Source organism: Bacillus rossius, chromosome 16 (assembly GCF_032445375.1).
Source record: "Bacillus rossius redtenbacheri isolate Brsri chromosome 16, Brsri_v3, whole genome shotgun sequence".
NCBI lineage: Eukaryota > Metazoa > Arthropoda > Insecta > Phasmatodea > Bacillidae > Bacillus > Bacillus rossius.
Window position 1 is genome coordinate 38,287,993 of NC_086343.1, and position 22,173 is coordinate 38,310,165.

The 22,173-nt window shown below is 36.0% G+C and overlaps 1 protein-coding gene across 1 annotated transcript in view; it reads left to right on the top strand.

The window, feature by feature from the left end:
* Nucleotides 1-22,173, top strand: part of LOC134539888 (uncharacterized) — a 93,834-nt gene that overhangs the window by 67,605 nt on the left and 4,056 nt on the right. The gene's annotated exons all lie outside the window — the stretch shown is intronic.

Consider the following 22,173-nt stretch of genomic DNA (forward strand, 5'->3'; position numbering starts at 1 on the left):
CAATTGTTTCTTTTTGAAGAAGTTTGCTCAAAGGAAGTGTAAGGGCCAGAACATTACTGAGGCAGAAGACAACAACCAAAAATTTACTTTCACATAGAGCAGCTATAAGTGATGCTACTTTTCCAGCTACAGTTTTGTCTTTCCAGCTAGAAATCTTCTCGAGAGATTCTATTATTTCTGGCACATCAAAAACAAACTGAAGTACACTGTCATGTCGTTCGACCCAACTTGTATCTGATAAATGAGCTAGTTTTTTCCCCAAGAAATTGAAGAAGAGTTTTACTGCATTTTGGAAAAGAAAAGAAAGAAATAGTTTCTTTCATGATACCCACTGCATTTTGGACCACATGTATCTTTGAAGACTGAGATAGAGAATTGTTAAGTTTGTGATTGTAACATGGCATTTCCACAGCATTGGTTGTCAAACTCTGCACTTCCTTTACTGCACCTCTATCTTCTGATAACATGACAGAGCAGCCATCAGTACCAATTGCTACACACTGGAGGGGAAGAAGCTGCAATGATTTTATTTTCCTGATAATAATTTGACCTAGTGACTTTCCTGTAAGAGACAGTTCTTCAGTGGCCGTTCTGACTGGTTTGTTTGTTGAATTATCTTCGATACCATTCTCAAGTATTGAAAATTTGTTGTTTGTTTGGAGAGCTGTGGTTTCAGACATATCACCAAATGCATCTATAAATGAAACAAAATCTTCCCTTACAACCGTGTTCTGACCAAGATGTACATAGTGAAGGACAAGACTCACTTGGGATTTATTTGACATGTCACTGGTTTCGTCAAATATAATAGCATAAAACCCAGATAATCTTACTCTCTTGAGAATTTTATCTAATATGTATAGTCCACAGCAGTCAATAAGCTCGTTTTGCACAGTTTTGCTGATATATGTAGCATTAAAATGAGCAGTTTTAATGTGATTTTCAAGTAGTTTATCTCCAGCATCCACTCGAAAACGAAGCATTGCCCGAAAATTTCCTTCATTATGAGATGGAGCATCGGTAGTAAGTGGACCATCATCCCGATGACCACGGAAAGGAATATTTTGCCTTCCAAGTAGTATAACTGTTTTCACAATCGGTAGTAGTTTTTTTCCGATTTTCCTCAGCCTCTTCCAAATGTTGTTATTTGACAAGACTTACTACCTCGGAGCAAGGATTATGATATGTCTTAAGGAAGTTCTTCCCCATGGCAACTGCAGTCATATGGTATTGATGGCTTGCATGTTGTTCGAAGTAACCTTTAGCTCCAATCAAATTTTTAAAATTTGTAAGAGGTTCTGTAACTAGAGTTTTGAGGGGAACATTTCTGCAGTACCCACCTTCATTCCTAGTTGTAAACCATGGACAATATTTACAAAACAGACCTTTTTTAACATCTGATAGAACCAGCCATTCTTTGTAGGTTTGCAGATGACTCCGCCTCACAGAATTCCGCACAGGCTTTCCAGAGACAACACGGGTGGAATGTGGAAAAACATAAGTTTCTGGTGGTTGCCACGGATTTTTTTAGCAGAACGGACTTAGTGTAGTCATCAATATTTCCTCCAATAAAGTGGCCAATGTCACTGGAAACACTTCCAACAGAAGACGAAGAGCTAAGTAATGCTGAATGTAATATGCCATTGTTAACCTCATCTGGATAAGGCTTTTGGATATGATATTGGTCAGAAGAGCTTGAAGATGACGTAACTTTCTCATCATTATTGATAATCGATGTAAAATCATTTTCCAAAACAATATCATTGTGTGTTTTACCACAATTCAAATCAGTGGGCTGCTCAACTGATTCTGAGGCATCCTCAGAATTCACTTCCACATGTGACTTCTTCTGAGGTGGCCCAAAGAAAGAAGATAGCAAGATTTGTTTTCCTCCTTGTTGAACAGCCTGTTTGGAAAAAAAATCATAAACTAGTACGAAAGAATGTTGCAAATCAACATTTTGAGTTTCTGTAAAACAGTGAAACCAACACAAGAAAGTGTTTGGCAATTTGTTGCACTTTTGCCATGCCTATTTTGAGCTAGCCCCTTCACGACAAATTAGCTTGGACACGAGTGTAATGTGTAATTTTAAACAGGTGTTAAGTATTTGCGATATATTATTTTACCAACACCTAGTGGATATTACTTCAGCAGCTGACAATAATATCTTTAGTTTGGTGGAACACTCGAGTATACAACATACCCGCAAATTTATGTAGGCGGTAGGCCCCTAATTTAATGAACTTGCGCGATACACAGCATTTAACATGTTTGGGTAAACTGTATAAATCCGCACATATCATATACATAATTTTGTGACAGTATTAGACTGTGGTAATTTGTGAAGAGTAAGAAAACAGTTATAAAATGTCGCTTACTGCGAGCAATTTAAATGTGTCTTTGATGTTAGAATATGAAACGATGGAGTGTTTGGATATTTGTAATGCTTTGGATGTAGTTGTTTTAAGGTCTTTATATAAACTATTATATTTCTAATGCTTTTTAATATTTATAAAATACATGGTCACCTTTGACTTTTTATCACAGTTTAGTTTAATTCTGCTGACTGCCATTTTTTTATTAATTATTACTTTATAAATGCACATTTAATAGTTTTTTTTTGCATTTGACTAAGAAATTATTTGCATGCGGATTTATTAGCTAGGTTACAATTTAATATTCGCCAGATGAGACTTTTTAAACAGTTTGTAACTGTGGTTGGTGTATTAAACATACTGGTAAAAATATTATTAACTTCAGATGTTATTTTTTTTGTTTTAATTAATTCAAATCTTTTCATAACAGTTAGGTTTGCTTCTGCTTATTTTTTTTGATTTTTTATAATTTTCGAAAGTTAGAGTATTTGAATAAATAATTTTTCATAAATTTTAGAAAGTTTACTGTTTGGGACTGTGGGGCCAGAGAGCCAGAGTTGTTCGCTGATGAAGTCATGAAGTGAGACACTGGTCATGGTGTAACAAACTATACTTAGTGATGAGATGCTTGCGCCTGTTATCTCGCAAAAACTTGTGTTGACTTCACTGAAAGGCATTCGTGTAGCTACAGTAGGCTATTCTAAGAGACTCTCACCATGCTCGAGTAATCCTTGCCACCATACACCTCACAAAAACATGATTTACTGAACACTCACTATTACATTTTCTATCACTGTCTTTCTGCTAGTTTTCTTTTAAAGCGCGCGATACAATCTCAGACACTACAGTTATCAAACAGAGTTGCCACATCCGAATTGAGAAATCCTTCCAAAAAAAAGGCACACATTTCCCATTCAAGATACATGCTATCATTATACAGTTGTTACCAAGCAATGTTCCCAATTTAGTTGTAATAAATTCTTCGACAAAATCATAAAATAGTAATATTTGATACAAAAAATATTTTCAGATCCTTCGACAAATGAATGTACGGTGATAAAAAAAAACAGCCTTCCATTTTTTTTTGCCACTGGCTTTTGGGGGGGGGGAATTTCCCCCATTTCCCCCCCTTTGAATCCGCCCCTGCTTGCAGCTAATGGTCAATTGAAGCATAGGAGCAAAATGTAGATGGATCTGATGACGTGAATTGTAGCTCTTGGAGCCTGGCGTATATTGGAGAGATCGAATTTTTTTTTCGATCAAATGATCCTCTTTTTTAATTTGTAGATTTGACTCTAGTATTATTATAAATGGTTCTTGATTTGACTAGCGTATTATTCCATACGGTGCATGTATATAAGCGAGTCCTAGACAGCAGGACGCTCAGTTTGTTACTGATGTCGGCGGTGTAAGGAACACCTAGTTTGTTTCTTCTGGTTCATAAGTCGTGTCAATTCGCTGTTCTTGAGACCTCGATGGCATCTTTACCGTATTTAACGTCGAACTCGGAGGTTGTACCATCGTCTACGGGAACCTTGACGACAGCTACGACGACGTCAACATTGGAGGAGATTTCAACAGATGTGATACCACCATCATCCGAAGTTTCATCGTCAGCAATGGATTCTTCAACTAATGAAGAGCGTACATTGCGTCAGTGCAAATACTGTGACGCATCATTTACTATCACCTCAAATGCTCGCAGACATGAAAGAAGCAGTTGTTCTAATAATGTTAAAAGAATACAATTTCAGTGCAATAAGTGCAAAAAACTAATTTCACGTCTTGATAGCTTACATCTTCATTATAAAAAATGCTCCGAGAAAGTTAAGTGTGAGTATAATGAACATGGTTCTTGTTTTGACTCATGTGTTGTACCGACTGATGAGCCTATATAAGTGAGACCCTGGTGATGTGGACTTCAGTCCGTCTCTGGCTGCGGTAATGAACGGATCGGATAGTTATACTTGTATAACATAATAGACCGGTATCTAGCTATTCTTGAGAACTCGATGGCATCATTACCACTATATACATTAACCTGGATCGAAGGTCTACCATCATCAGTGCAGAGCACGATGACAACGACGCCTACAGCTACACCTGCTCTCTCAGCACAGCAGGAGATTTCGACGCGTGCAACATATTCCGCAGAGCAGACCTCAACGGCTTCAGAAGTTAACATGTCAGCATTGTTACAATGGTTGACAACAGTTCCAGTGGCATTGATGAAAGAAGGAGCATCCAGCGGTGTTCCATCACCCGACTGCACGTACTGGGAGAAGATCAAAAACTTGAAATTACGGGATTATGTAATACACAATTGTAGTAATAACTCTGAACGCATTAAATATCAGTGCAACAGGTGTTTAAGCAAGTTTGTACAATTTGGAAGATTAAAACGACACCTCAGGAATTGTGATAGACTGGCTGTACATTCATCGGAATCAAGCTGTATATTTTGTAACAAAACATTGGCAAATATTAAAAGTGCACAACGACACGAAATATATCACTGTCCTTTTAATGAAGTCGATAATTCGTCATTGTGTGAAAATTGTGGTGTACCAATATGTCGACCTGATAAACTGAATGGACATTTCAAGTCATGTAAAAGACTTGGTCCATACAACAAGAAGACTGTTTTAATCGAGAAATCCACAAAACTTTAGTAATTTGTCTGTGTATTTTTTTTGTACTTGTAATAGTGTAGTATGTATGTAATAAAAGTTTTTTAATAGAACTTGCAGTGTTTTTATTTTCTCAAACCTAACACTTTAGTGGTACTTTTTAAAAAAGTTAAAGTTTTTTTTTATTGGCCATGGATCGAACCATGGACCTTAGTCGATCTATTCAATCAGTATATTTATTGTCAATTTATTTAATGAATTTTGAAATTTTTCCCGCATCTCTAGCATAAAAATTATGGATTACCAATATGTTGGTCTTGATGTCTGATAGGATGATGGTCGTAGAGGATTTAGAGACTCTTTACGAATGTTGAACATGGTATATTGAAATTATTATTTTTTACATAAAATTAAACATTATTGTATCGATCGGGTATCGAACCGAGGGCAGGAGTGGATCGAATCAATATGTAAGTTAATGAGTGATTTATTTAATGAATTTTGGAACTTTTCCCGAATTTCTAGCTAAATAATTACGGATTTTCAAGATGGCGGCCAAATTTCAAGATGGCGGGTGTCACAGTAATAAATGATTACTGCACTCTAGCGGATAAGAACTAAACTAACATGGTGTCAGCGCACTCTCGCCGACGAAAACAAGATTGCGGTCTCCAGCAACGAAGACAAGATGGCGGACATGACGTCATACTAGGTGACCATATATATGCTTTAAAAAAAGTGGTGGGAGTCAGTCTGCCTGCAGTCACCTAGGGGGAAGGATCGGTCGCCATTTTTAATTTTTTGCACTCGTCGGGTTCGAACCGAGGACTCCGAACTCCGTGTCGTAAAAGTATATTTTTATAAGTATTTTATCAAAATTTTATTATTTGAATTTTTTTTAATAATTTTTAAAAAAAAATTCATTAAAATCGGATAATAAATAAAAAAGTTAAAGATGGCGGGCGTAACGGAAATTGCAACGTTGACGTCATAATTCAAAATGGCGGAAAACACATCGCCGGAATTTTCTAGAACACAATGACGTCATCCAAAATGGCGGATCCAAGATGGCGGATCCAAAATGGCCGCCGGGGTCAAGGTCAAAGTCAAAGGTCAAGGTCACAACCATACAAGATGGCCGCCGTGACGTCACAATCCAAGATGGCGGAAAACACCACAGACCCCACACCCTGGACCCTGGCGCCGGAACCCCTTTTCTATACTACTGGTATCGATTTATTTTAGATGTTTATAAACATTATGCAACAGAGAGTTGTTACTGATGTCGTTGGAGCCCATCTTGATGGTCCTGTGTAACTTATTATTATATTTACGCATAATGCTGGGTAAAACTGCAAGCCACTTCAGGTTTCCGCATGCAGTAAACAATCGAAAAAGCATACCTTTCAATGTTCCGTGAAATCTTTCAAAAAATCTGGCCGTGAGTCGGTTGTAATTAGAATAACGTTTAATATTATTATTCTTCATTAAGGTGTGAAACACCTCATTGTAGAACTACTTTCCACTATCACTTTGGATGTTTCGAAAATGACCCGATATTTTTAAAATACATTTCATTCTAGCTGCTACAAGTGTTGTAGTTTTGTGTTTAACTGGGATAGCAAATGCTATCTTCGTGTAGATATATTTTGCCGTTAAACTGTATATAAAAACCTTTATTCTCAGATACATATGGAATCATTTCAACCAAGTCGATTTGAAAAAGATTATTAATGCCATACATTACCACTCCTCGACGTGGAAATTTTATACGACTTCCGCGATGTAGTTCGTTATCTATGCTTTAGTGAGTATTGATTTTGATACGTAGCCCACCTCCTGTAATTCTTAAGTAATAGAAATAATTTAATTACTGTGTCCAGTATGACAAGCAGATTGAGATGCAAGCCATAACCTTAATCCATCAACAAGTTAATTTGCGGTGTCGATGTTTCAAATCCAATGTTTTCGGCAGCTATCCATATCCAACTAAATTGGGAATAATTTCCTTAATAATACCAAATTTAGCATGTGATGTGTTTTTATACTGATTGATTTTAGCATCGTTCTTTTAAAATACACATTCGTAATGTCAAGTAATTGCTTGTACTGATTAAAGGCTGAGTCTGTAAACATATGTACTTTCCCACGAAACAAAAGTTAGAATAAGCTTTTATCCAGCTGTATTATATCGTTAGACAAGCGAATAATATTATTTGAAAGAGAGAACACTTCTGTATTCCCTAAACACCAACGACCATTTCGGTTATAAACACCATAATGTAATATTAGCAGTCCTAGGTTTGTATGTTCTTATGTAATTTTGTGCTTCACCTAGGAACTCCCCGAATGCAACCGACACTCCAGGTGATGTTTCAGCGGACACTCGATGAGAACAAATCTTCTCTGCTTCATTAGAATCATTTTCAAATACTAACTGTTTTAAGGATTTTTTTCACAGACTCCGATTGTATATATTCTGTTTTATCATTGTATGTGTTTCTAGTATGCTGTGTTATTGGTCAAGTCTCGTAATTATTTGTTAGAAGATCGTTTCGTTAACCGAGTCTCGCTCCAATCGCCTTTTTTCGCAAGAAGATACTCTGTGCGGATATTTTCAATCGCCCGCTGTAACTTAGCTGCTTCAAAATCACGCATGAGTAGTATATAATAGCCGGAGCTGGGACAGGGTCCAGGGTGTGGATTGAAGATTGTTTACATTGTGACGTCACGACGGCCATCTTGGATGACCGTAACAGGACACAGTGTAACGGTACAAGTAGTATCGTGACCTTGACCTTGAAATTTGACCATCCAAAATTGTCAAAATTTCCAAAAATTCCTCAAAAATGACTCAAAATGACTCAAAATTTCCCATTTTAAGAAAAAAAATTCCGTTTTCGAAGGAAAAATTCCCGTTTCGAGGAAAAATTAGGATTTCGAAAAACCACAAATGTCTTTTGCCTTAGAAAGAACACAAATTTCTAAAATAGGCTTAAGCATCCTTAACTACAGCCTTCGATAAGCCTCTTTTAGGATTATGACGTCACCGTTGCAATTATCGTTATGGTCGCCATCTTGAAATTTGGATGCCATCTTGAAAATCTTTAATTATTATCCGATTTTAATGAAAAAATTTCCAAAATTCATCAAAAAATTAACTTATTCGAATTCTGATTGATTATATCGATCACCGTCCTCGGTTCGAACCCGGTGAGTGCAAAAAAACTAAAAATGGCGACAGGCTCCTTCCTCAATGGTGGATGCAGGCAGACTGACTCCTACCACTTTTTTTCAAAGCATATATATCGTCAGCTGGTATGACGACATGTCCGCCATCTTGTCTTCGTCCGCTGTAGATCACCATCTTGTTTTCGTCCTCTAGAGTGTGCTGATACCATGTTAGTATAATTATCTGGTCACAACACCTTTACCTTGACCTTGAACTTTGACCTTGACCTTGAAATTTGACCTTGCCCTTGAAATTTGACCTTGACCTTGAAATTTGACCTTTGAATTTGACCTTGACCTTGAAACGGAACGTACACACAGTACACACAGGAAACGAAACGTACACACAGTACACACAGGAAACGGAATGTACCCACAGTACACACAGGAAACGGAACGTACACACAGTACACACAGGATACGGAACGTACACACAGTACACACAGGAAACGGAACGTATACACAGTACACACAGGAAACGAAACGTATACACACAGTACACACAGGAAACGGAACGTACACACAGTACACACAGGAAACAGAACATAAACACAGTACACACAGGAAACGAAACGTACACACAGTACACACAGGTAACGAAACGTATACACACAGTACACACACAGAAAACGGAATGATCACACATACAGTAGCGGAAACACACAGTCTTAGTCGGAAATCAGAATACAAGAAATAAAAACATTAAATTTTTACTTTCAATATTTAATTACTTCTCAACATTACAGAAATACAAGTAAAAGAAGCCATTATTGTATGTAGCCAGCTTTCCTCAGTTCTTTGAGTATGAAGGATAATTCTTTGATGCACAAATAGTTTCCTGCACAAAGCGAGCCATGTAGAAGTCTTAGCCGGTCAACCAATATGTTTGGATCTTTCCATTATGTTTAATCAATCTCTTCTACCAACATCTTACTTGCTTGTTTATTAAAAATACTGTTAATATCACAATCGTCCCAGTGATCATAATAAGCATTATCAGATTTATTTATAACACGACGTTTCCTTTGTTTCGGTCTCAGGACATCGCCACATTCTTCGATCTTGTCAGCTCTAGGTGCTTCATCACAGTCTAGGCCTTTGTCAACAGCCTCAGAGTCACTGTAACAATCACTGTAGAAGACATCCTCTTCACCCAGATTACCGTATGAATTCGCTATCGATGATGTCGAAGTGTCTTCATCGTCTTCATGCTTCCTTTTTAGGAGTCCATCATTTTTACAAAGAATGGAGGATCTACTGAATATAGGCTTGAATGTATTCTCACTTTTCACGGTGTTGATACTTCCATTAGTTTCAGTCTTCCCGAAGACATTAGCATCCTTCAATTTATGTTCTTCCTCACGATCGAATTGAGCTAATACCATCACGCTCAGGACAAGGAAAATTATTGTCGTAATGCAGATCACTCTTCTTTAGTCTAGTGGATCCATCGGTGTCCTCTATGCCGTAAGTAGTCTTGACTTTACATGTTCCACCATGCCTTTTTAAGGTGTCAATTCGTGTTAGCAACCTGCTACAACGATTACAGCTTAACATATTGCGTAGTAGGTTTCTAGCACAATCATTCCTTCTCATGGCAAAATCCTTGCCACAGTATCTACAGCGGCTTCCTTCCGATTTAGCTGCAGATTACAAACCACGATCCATGATAGCTTCTGTGACTAATGTTAGATACAAACTGTCTGTTTTCTCCAATTGGAAACATTTCTTAAATAGAGTTTTTGAAATATTTCATCAGCGAGAGTTAAGTTATCTAATGCAAAGCAAATTGATGCGAGTAGTTCTGGCTGTCGTCAACAGATGTCACCACGTGTTGCTTGCAGGTAAATAATATATATTTCATTAATGTGGAATGCGGAACGCTCACTATCGATCGCAAAGGGAGGTTGGCTTCGATAGTCTCCAAGGAGAAAAAAGTTAGTCCTTCCTTCTAGTGCTTCTTAGATTTCTCACGGTCCGCCATATTGGATTGCAACGTCACGGCGGCCATCTTGGATGGGTGCGACCTTGACCTTTGACCGAAACCACAGGAATGATCGCAAGCACACGGATTAACCATCAAAATATTGATAAGAATAATCAGGAGCACACGGAGAAAACCATCATAATATTGGCAAGAATAATCAGGAGCACACGGAGAAAACCGCCACAATTTTTCTTTGATATCATATAAATACAAAAAAAAATAATAATAAATTAAAAATAAAAACGAAAAAAATTCATACATTCTGCTAGCTTGTGAACTTCTCATTGTTGAGCAAAGATAGATTTCTAGTTTAAGGCAGAATGTTTGAATTTTTTTCGTTTTTATTTTTAATTTTTTATTAATTTTTTTTGTATTTATATGATATCAAAGAAAACTAGTGGCGGTTTTCTCCGTGTGCTCCTGATTATTCTTGCCAATATTATGATTTTAGTTTTCTCCGTGTGCTCCTGATTATTCTTATCAATATTTTGATGGTTAATCCGTGTGCTTGCGATCATCCTGCGGTTTCGGTCAAAGGTCAAGTTCACACCCATCCAAGATGGCCGCCATGACGTCGCAATCCAAGATGGCGGACCGTGAGAAATCTGAGAAGCACTAGCAGGAAGGACTAACTTTTTTCTCTTTGGAGACTATCGAAGCCAACCTCCCTTTGCGATCCATATTGAGCGTTCCGCATCCCACATTAATGAAATAGATATTATTTACCTGCAAGCAACACGTGTCGACATCTGTTGACGACAGCCAGAACTACTTGCATCAATTTGCTTTGCATTAGATAACTTAACTCTCGCTGATGAAATATTTTAAAAACTCTAATTAAGAAATGTTTCCAATTGGAGAAAACTAAAAGTTTGTATCTAACATTAGTCACAGAAGCTATCATGGATCGTGGTTTGTAATCTGCAGCTGAATCGGAAGGAAGAAGCTGTAGATACTGTGGCAAGGACTTTGCCATGAGAAGGAATGCTAGACGTCATGAGAAGAATGATTGTGCTAGAAACCCACTACGCAACATGTTAAGCTGTAATCGTTGTAGCAGGTTGCTAACACGAATTGACAGCTTAAGAAGACATGGTGGAACATGTAAAGTCAAGACTACTTACGGCATAGAGGACACCGATGGATCCACTAGACTAAAGAAGAGTGATCTGCATTACGACAATAATTTTCCTTGTCCTGAGCGTGAGGAAGAACATAAATTGAAGGATGCTAATGGCTTCGGGAAGACTGAAACTAATGGAACTATCAACACCGTGAAAAGTGTGAATACATTCAAGCCTATATTCAGTAGATCCTCCATTCTTTGTAAAAATGATGGACTCCTAAAAAGGAAGCATGAAGACGATGAAGACACTTCGACATCATCGATAGCGAATTCATACGGTAATCTGGGTGAAGAGGATGTCTTCTACAGTGATTGTTACAGTAACTCTGAGGCTGTTGACAAAGGCATAGACTGTGATGAAGCAGTTAGAGCTGACAAGATCGAAGAATGTGGCGATGTCCTGAGACCGAAACGATGGAAACGTCGTGTTATAAATAAATATGATAATGCTTATTATGATCACTGGGACGATTGTGATATAAACAGTATTTATAATAAACAAACAAGTAAGATGGTGGTAGAAGAGATTGATTACAGATCATGGAAGGATCCAAACATATTGGTTGACCGGCTAAGACTTCTACATGGCTTGCTTTGTGCAGAAAACTATTCGTGCATCAAAGAAATATCCTTCATACTCAAAGAACTGAGGAATGCTGGCTATATACAATAATGGCTTCTTTTACTTGTATTTGTGTAATGTTGAGAAGTAATTAAATATTGAAAGTAAAAATTTTATGTTTTTATTTCTTTTATTCTGATTTCCGACTAAGCCTGTGTGTTTCCGCTACTGTATGTGTGATCATTCCGTTTCCTGTGTGTGTACTGTGTGTATACGTTTCGTTTCCTGTGTGTACTGTGTGTACGTTTCGTTTCCTGTGTGTTCTGTGTGTATGTTCTGTTTCCTGTGTGTACTGTGTGTACGTTCCGTTTCCTGTGTGTACTGTGTGTATACGTTTCGTTTCCTGTGTGTACTGTGTGTACGTTTCGTTTCCTGTGTGTACTGTGTGTACGTGCCGTTTCCTGTGTGTACTCTGTGTACGTTCCGTTTCCTGTGTGTACTCTGTGTACGTTCCGTTTCCTGTGTGTACTGTGGGTACATACTGTTTCTTGTGTGTACTGTGTGTACGTTTCGTTTCCTGTGTGTACTGTGTGTACGTTCCGTTTTCTGTGTGTGTACTGTGTTTACTTTCCGTTTCCTGTGTGTACTGTGTGTACGTTCCGTTTCCTGTGTGTACTGTGTGGTCATTACATTTATTGCACGTAAATTGCATCTATTGTGCCTACATTACGTACATTACGTGTTGGAGCTGATGGTGCTGTTGGAGCACTTGAAGCTAATGGTCAATTGAAGCATAGGAGCAAAATGTAGATGGATCTGATGACGCGAAATGTAGCTCTTGGAGCCTGGCGTATATTGGAGAGATCAAATATTTTTTTTTCGATCAAGTGATACTCTTTTTTTTTAATTAGTAGATTTGACTCTAGTATTATTGTAAATGGTTCTTGATTTGACTAGCGTATTATTCCATACGGTGCATGTATATAAGCGAGTCCAAGACAGCAGGTCGCTCAGTTTGTTACTGACGTCGGCGGTGTAAGGATCGCCTAGTTTGTTTCTTCTGGTGCATTAGTCGTGTCAATTAGCTAATCTTGAGACTTCAATGGCATCTTTACCGACTTTAACGTCGAACTCGATGGAGGTTGTACCATCGACTGCGGGAACCATGACGTCAGCGCCGACGATGTTGGAGCAGATCTCGTTGGCAACGCCTCTGACAACACTGGAGGAGACTTCGATATGTGCTGTTCCACCATCAGCTGAAGTTTCATCAGCATTGAATACTTCAATTAATGAAGAGCGTACTTCGCATCAGTGCAAATACTGTGGTGCATCATTTACTGTCACCTCAAATGCTCGCAGACATGAAAGAACCAGTTGTTCTAATAATGTTCATAGAATAGAATTTCAGTGCAATAAGTGCAATAAACTAATTTCACGTCTCAATAGCTTACATCGTCATTATAAAAAATGCTCCGAGACGTATAATGAACATGGTTATTGATTTGACTTATGTGTTGTACCGGCTAATGAGACTATATAAGTGATATGAACTTCAGTCCGTCTCTGGCTGCGGTGATGACCGGATCGGATAGACATTTAAAGTCATGTAAAAGGCTTAGTCCGTACAATAAGAAGACTGTTTGAATCGAGGAATTCAAAAGGCTTTGGTAATTTTTCAGTGTTTTTTTTTGTACTTGTTGTAGTGTATTGAATTTATGTAATAAATTTTTTTTTAAAAGAACTTGTGGTGTTTTTATTTTATCAAACCTAACACTTTTTAGTATTTTTTTATTTATAGTTGTTTTGTATCGGCCAGGGATCGAACCAAGGACCTTAGTCGATCCAATCAAACATTATATGGATTACTAATTTATTTAATGATTTTTGAACTTTTTCCCGAATCTCTAGCATTACAATTACGAATTTCCAATATGGTGGTCTTGGTGTCTGATAGGATGATGGTAGTAGATGATAAAGTCTCTTTACGAATGTTGAACATGGTTTATTGAAATTATATATTTTTTTACATAAAATTTAACATTATTGCATCGATCGGGTATCGAACCGAGGACAGGAATCGATCGAATCAATATGTAAGTTAATGAGTGATTTATTTAATGAATTTTGGATTTTTTCCCACTTTTCTAGCTACATTATTACATGATTTCAAGATGGCGGTTGAATTTCAAGATGGCGGGGGGCACCACCGTAATAATTGATTACTGCACTGTAGCGGGATAGAATAAAATTATCCAAATGGAAATGTACTCTATAATACAAGTACACACACAAGATGGCATACTCCGGCAGGTGGTGGCTCCTGGTAGCATGTACTGAACATAAAATGTCGGATCCATGATGTTCGACATGGACAAAGTCAAATTTCAAGGACAAAGTCAAATTTCAAGGTCAAGGTCAAATTTTCAAGGCCAATGTCAAATTTCAAGGCCAAGGTCAAATTTCAAGGTCAAGGTCAAATTTCAAGGTAAAGGTCAAATTTCCAGGTCAAGGTCAAATTCAAAGGTCAAGATCAAATTTTAAGGTCAAGGTCAATTTTCAAGGGCAAGGTCAAATTTCAAGGTCAAGGTTCAAGGTCAAGGTAAAGGTGTTGTGACCAGATAATTATACTAACATGGTATCAGCACACTCTTGTGGACGAAAACAAGTTGGTGATCTCCAGCAGATGAAGACAAGAGGCGGACATGTCGTCATACCAGCTGACGATATATATGCTTTGAAAAAAAGTGGTAGGAGTCAGTCTGCCTGCATCCACCATTGAGGAAGGAGCCTGTCGCCATTTTTTTTTGCACTCACCGGGTTCGAACCGAGGACGGTGATCGATATAATCAATCAGAATTCGAACAAGTTAATTTTTTGATGAATTTTGGAAATTTTTTCATTAAAATCGGATAATAATTAAAGATTTTCAAGATGGCATCCAAATTTCAAGATGGCGACCATAACGATAATTGCAACGGTGACGTCATAATCCTAAAATAGGCTTATCGAAGGCTGTAGTTAAGGATGCTTAAGCCTATTTTAGAAATTTGTGTTCTTTCTAAGGCAAAAGACATTTGTGGTTTTTCGAAATCCTAATTTTCCCTAGAAACGGGAATTTTTCCCTCGAAAACGGGAATTTTTTCTTAAAATGGGAAATTTTGAGTCATTTTGAGTCATTTTTGAGGAATTTTGGGAAATTTTGACAATTTTGGATGGTCGAATTTCAAGGTCAAGGTCACGATACTACTTGTACCGTTACGCTGTGTCCCATTACGGTCATCCAAGATGGCCGTCGTGACGTCACAATGTAAACAACCGTCAATCCACACCCTGGACCCTGTCCCAGCTCCGGCTATTATATACTACTCGCATGAAAACAACGAAACTCCAGGTCCGATTTTAGTGTCGGAACTAAAATTGTTCATAGGGTTGAAAATGGCAAATATTGTGGGAAAGTTGATCTACATGCCTGAAATGGTAAGTCAAAGGGAAGTAGGGGTGATTTTGGGGAAAATGTGAGAATATGTGACAGTGGTGACAGGATGAATGGCCGACAGTATTTCGGTGATTGAGCCATAAAACATGGGGATGGACGAATGAGCATTATTAAAAACTGACTGTGCAAGTGGAAATGTGGATAAATGCATGCGCGGTCGGTGGAAGGGTATGTACTCACACGTGGGGCGTGGATGGAGGGATGGTGTTGGTTTTTGACAATGAAACAGTAATACTTCCTGTCATTTGGCCTTGGGTATAGAAATCATTTCTTGGGGAGCTGAAAGTGTGGTGTTGAACAAGACCAAACCAGTTCTTTACTTAGAGGATAATGCGTGGGCTTGTTGTAAACATAGGTCAATTTCTGTTTTGCAAAATGCGTTGAGTTTATTGATGAAAATAAAATAAAGGATAAACAATATTGTCTTTACATGAATTAACTTAGCAAACAAACACTGAATGTTTGGCTGAGGTTGTTTAGTTTTGAATCGTTAAAGACTGATAGAATATCTTGGTATTTTTATACAACAGAAATTGAATTCTTCAAGGAAATTTAGATTTATGTCATTTAGATTTGTGTGGTTTCGTGTTTGTCCTAGCATACTAAATTTTAATGTTTCCTAAGTAATTATACAACTATACATTACCCGAGGAATCGTTAATATTAACTGGAGATTACATATAAGACAATATTTCAAAATGGTCGAAAGAAAAAATTATTTTTAAAGAAAGATGAGTTGCATAAAGCAAAATAAAATTAGTTTAAATAAAAAATTGTAGCGGGTGGCTAAAATGTGAACAAACATTATTACCGAAACCCATAAACACTGGCACTTGGTCCTACGACATATGTTAAATACTATAGCTATAGTATGATAAAACACATTGTGACTACTGGCACTGGGCAAAACCTTTATTTCTGAGGGAGGATGTAAACACAAACACTTTTGAAATAAAGGGTGCGTGTACTTATGTACGCGCGTGAGAAGTAATACTTCTTTGTCATCATTTAAAATAGTTTTTAACTGCTTGCAAATAATTAATTACAATAAAATAATAAAAGGGCAGGAAAAATAGTCAACACAGTCAATAAAGTTCAGTTTAAATTTGAAAAATTAAATAAATAAATTTTAGAGAATAATAAATATATATGACATAATTTGTACTAAATATTATAAGATTCTAAATTTTAAATATTTAATATTGATTTTTTAATATTTTAAAAGAAAATAAATAAATTTAATAATTAAATTCAAAACATTAATTTTAGTTTATTCATTTTTTAAATATTAATTATTTTCTTTAATCAAAATTCTCTTTTCATTTTTATCAAAATGTTTTCATTAAATTTGTTCATTTATTTTTATAAATAATAATTATTTATTAAATTTAATGATAAATATTAAACATTAATTTTTTAATTTCATGTTTGATTTTAATTTTTATCACAATTTTTTATTAAATGTTTTATTAAATTAATTTTTTATTTTATAAATATTAAATAACCCATAATAAATAATTAACATTAATAATTTTATTATATTTAGTATTAATTATATAATAATTTTATTATTAATATTTAATTATAATAATACTATAATTTATATCAATACATAATACATACAGATAGTTGACTTAAAATATATTGGAGCAGTTGAAAAACTATAAAGGTACAATTTTTTCTAATATTTACGAATAGTTAATAATATTAATCAAAATATTCAATTTAAATCACTACTGAAAATAATTTATTAGCACATATATAATTCACACTTGTATGAAATTAAAACATTTTTTGTGAATGTAGAAACTAGAAACATGTGGATAAATATTATAAATATAAAAACAGTGATCAGAGGCGACGAGCGTGCCAACATGCGCGACTAATAGAGGTTCTATTTCTATTTTGTTGGTGCCTTTTTTTCGTAACTTAATGAGCGATTTAGCGGGCAGCTTCAACCTGTTAATTTTGCGTTACAGTGATGCGCGCGCATCTTAAAATTTCACTCTCATCATTTTTTTCATAACGCGCCTAAAGAAGTACCTATAACTTCAAAAAATCTTTGTTTTTATTATGTTTTTTTTTTACATTTTTGTTAAGTATTGAGAAGCTTATTAATAGAATCAATGACACAAACTACGTTAATACAGGGCAGTTAAAGGTGAAAAACTAAACAGCATGTAGCTGTGTCTAGTCAAACTCGCAGCTCTGTTTGTAAACATGCAAAATGATGAAGGTCGCAAGGCCACTTGGACCGGGTGCAGAGTGTAAAGTTTTGGCACAATAGCAGGTAAGGATGCCTTGGCACCTGGGGGGGGGGAGATGTGGTAAAAATTGGCAGACTTGCGGCCAGAAACAATAGCAGTGCCGAAGAGAAAAGGGAGTATAGTGTCTACAAAGCTAAAACAAAACAATAAATACCGTAAAATTCCGGAGATTTTCAGAAAACTATCTTCTCTAAAAAAAAAAAAAAAACCTTAAATGTACCTTCAATTCGGCATGGACTCGAAAATGAACGAGAAGACGAATTACTTTCTACAGTATGCATGTAAGCAATTAAAATACACTCGTAGGCTTTAGTGCATGGAACAGGTCATATATTTGCCATTAAAAGTCCGAAGCTAATGTAAAAGGGCCAAAGAAATTTTATAAGCTTCGACTTAGTCAGCATGTGGCTTAAAAAAACATACAATCAGCAATTAAAGCAATACAGCTGCTTCAACGAACTTCAGATAATCTAAAAGTTGATGTAATGGTAGAAGCTCGACTGTCTTTAAATATACGACATTTAAAAAAAAACATGGCTAATATTTGTTAAATATTAAGTGCACAGTGATTCATGTAACTTACAGACAGCTACAATACACTGTAATACGCAGTTAAAAATAACCATGTTGTGCTGAGACAAGAAATTTTATTCAGAGTTTCGATTACTTAGTGAATTTCTTTTACTAAATCTGCAATTACCTTATATTATATTTTTATCGGGTGGTATTCAAACACAAAACATCCATTACTCAGTCAAATAATATGCCTTGAGACAGCTGAGAAGCACTATCACGCAAGACGAAGTTCCTTTTCCTTAATGTCTAGCAATCATGCGATCGCGAGAGAGCATCCAGCATCCAAAATAAAAATAAAAATAAATAATATTTACCACTACGCAATACTGGTACCATATATTGATGAAAAGCAGAACTACTTGCGACAAGTCTATCACCAATGAAAAATTAAAAAAATATATCTAAGTAATTGTTCCAATTTAAAACTCTCAGTTTTCATCTTGCATTAGTCGCAGAAACTAACATGCATCCTGATTCGTTGCCTGTAGCTGTATCAAAAGGACACAGCTTTAGATACTGCAGCGTGGTGTTAACCTGGAGAAAAAATGCTAAACGGCATGAGAGTAGCGAGTGTATTTTGGGTCCTTGCCAAAACCATTTAGTATCAGTCAGTGTCAGAAATCATTTGGTCGATGAATAAACATCGCAAGACCTGTACAATTAATATGAATAAAGATAACGTTGACCAGTCAACAACACCGAGGAAGTGGAACGAAGGAAAAGTATTGCGAGTTCTTTGATTACGAAGAACGTTAAAATGTTAATGCTAAAAATACTATTCCAGGACTCGCTGATAGTTAAACATTTCAAATTAACGAAAGAAAGTAGAACCTTCATGGTAAATGAAAATATATGTACACCAAAGTCTATTTGCCTCCAAGAAATTGCGAAGAACGGAGAACGAACTGAAGGTGACAACATTTGAATGAAACATTTGAAGCTGACATGATCGATAACTATGATGATACATTGGAGGATGACACGATGAAAGACTGTGAAAACGTACACGAAGCTCACAAGATCGAAGAATATGTTGAAGCGTTGAGACCAAAACGTTGTAAACGACATTTTAAAATAAATTATTATGAAAATTTTGCGAAGATCATTGTGTCGATGACGAAAGTGACATAGAGCCTTGTGTTAAAATAGAAGATTCTGGAGATCTTAATAATATTTATTACGTGGAAGATGATAGATGCGTAACGTTTTATAATGCTTCGTGGGAAGATGCTAACATATTGTTCGACTTTTTAAGTCTTTTACTTGTTTAGCTTTGTGCAGGAAACTTTTCTCACATAAAATAAGTAGACTTTATATTCAAAGAACTAGGGAAAGTATACATAAATGACTAGTATTACTTGCATGTGTATAAAATTGAAAAAATATATATATATATATAGGTTTTCAAAAGTGATTGTTCTATTCTAAATTTGATTTATATCTAGTTCCAAGTTCTAATAATACTACTTCCAACTGAAATATGTGAAATTCAACTGCAATGACTGACAAAATAGGGAGTTATTATAAAGTAATATCAGCAATCAGGCCAATTTTGATCAAAAATGCTATTGAAATAAGTTGGAGTTAAATGCAGTTGGATCAGTTAGAGCTGTTAGAGCTATTGGAGCAGTTGGAGCTGTTGGAGCATTTGGAGCTTTGGATAAATTGTAGCATTGGAGCAATTGTAGCATTGGAGGACTTGGAGATGTTGGAGACAAAAAAAGTTGGTGCCAAAGACTGTTGGAGACAATGACTCATTAAGTCAAAGACTTTTGTAGCCGCAGCCAATTGAAGCCAAAGAAAGTTGTAGCCATAAACTGTTGAAGATAATGTTTTTAGATTCAATGTCTTTTGAAGCCGCAGAGGAGCTAAAGACTGTTGGATTTAATTACTTCTGTAACCAATGACTTTCGAAGGCAAAGACTTTTGGAGTCAAACACCATTAAAGACAAAAATTTTTGTAGCCAATGACACTTCAAGTCAAAGTCTTTTAAAGCCATAGATTGTTGGAGTCAATGCTTTTGTAAGCAATGATATTTGTAGCTAAAGACTTTTGGAACCAAAGACTGTTGGAGCCAATGACTTTTCGTTCCAAACACATTTGAAGGCATTGTATCCTACCACATCTTTCAACCGAGAGTAACATTCTGTTGATTCTGGATCGGTATGTTTGTAGTCAGGTCGATTGTCCTCATTTTTACGAGATATTGTGTTTTAGCCTGACATTACACATGGCCTGGACTCATATTCCGAATGCACTACGGCTATATGCCTTAAATTTTACAAGACCTAGTTAGAAGATATTCCAAGTATAGAAAAATTAGACTTCCATTGTAGGTAGGCACAGCAATAACGTATTTATTTCATCGTACAGGTATCTTGTATAAACTCGTTTTTTGTAGAGATAATGTTTAATAAACTCGACAAAAGTTAGTGAGAAACAGAATTAAATTTATATTTTAAGCTTTTGTTACTCTTATCAAAGCCAGAGAAACGAACCAAAGACGGGAATCCATCGAGTCAATCATTAATTTAATTATTATTTTTTTATGTTTTATGGTATTTTCCCCAATTTCTAGTCAAATGATTACGAATTTCCAAGATGATAGTCAATATGTCATAATCGGCTTACTGGAGGCTGGTAGCTGAGGAATATAAACCTCTTTTACGATTTTCCACCATATTTATTAAAATTAAAATTAAAAAAATATATATTTTTTTACACCCATAAATTATCCAACTGAGGGATAGAATAAATCAAATAAATCTTTATTATGAGTGATTTTCTTAACAAATTTGATGTTTTCTCAGAATTTCTAGCTTAATAGTATAGGTACAGATTTCCAAAATGGCAGTCAAAATGGCCGACAAAATGGCGCGCGCCCTGGTAATATATATTTATTGCACTATAGAGAATAAACATTAAACTAACAGGGATGAAGTGCCCTCAAGAAGACTGAAACAAGATGGTGGTCTCCAACAGAACAAAACAAGATGGCGGGTGTTACATCATACTGCTGGCGATATATCTACCTTGACATTGGAGGTGGGAGGTCAGTCTGCCATTGACTTCTGTGGAGAAAGGATCCAGCAACATTTCTTTTTTGCTTTTGCCGAATTCGAACCATAGACTCCATGACATAAGTGCATTTTTATTTTATGTTTTTATTAAAATTATATTTAAATAATTTTTCATAAATTGTAAATATTTACACATTTTTCCCATAGCAGTTATGGGTTTTCATTTTGGCGGATGTGAATTCATACTTTTAAAATGGTGTAACCTTTTTTATTAAAATTTGATTATATATTTTTTAAATTATTTAAAATTGTTCCTGGTTTACTTGGATAGAAATACGGGTTTTTAAGATGGAAGCCGAAACGAAATTTGCAAGGATGACGTCTATACCTTCAAAATGACGACCATGACATAATTTTCAAGGTATGCCCATGGGGAGTTTAAGTCACTTTAGAGAATTTTCAAGCAGTTTTTTTTTAAGGAATAAAATGGAAAATTTTCCCAAATAACGGGAATTTTTCCCTTCAAATAGGGAAATGTTTAGATATTTTTTTGGGATTTTTTTTCCTAAAAACTAGAAATTCTGGCGTTTTTTTGGCGAATTTTTGACAAATCTTGAGTCAATTTTAGTAATTTTTGACAAAATTTGATAGTCTAGGTCCAGTTCATCCAAGATGGCCACCTTGACGTTACATTACAAGATGTCGGCTGACAAAAAAACCTGAACCCTGTTTCCGGAGGTACTATTATATTGTACTCGTGCAACAGGGTTTGATCGCCGTGCGCAACAGACGGTAACGGGTGTAGGATAACTGAAAAGGCTGACCAAGCATGCGAACGAAAGTGAAGTAGACCGATGCCAGCAGAGGTGGCGAGAAGCTAAGTCAAGTCCTGGGGCTCG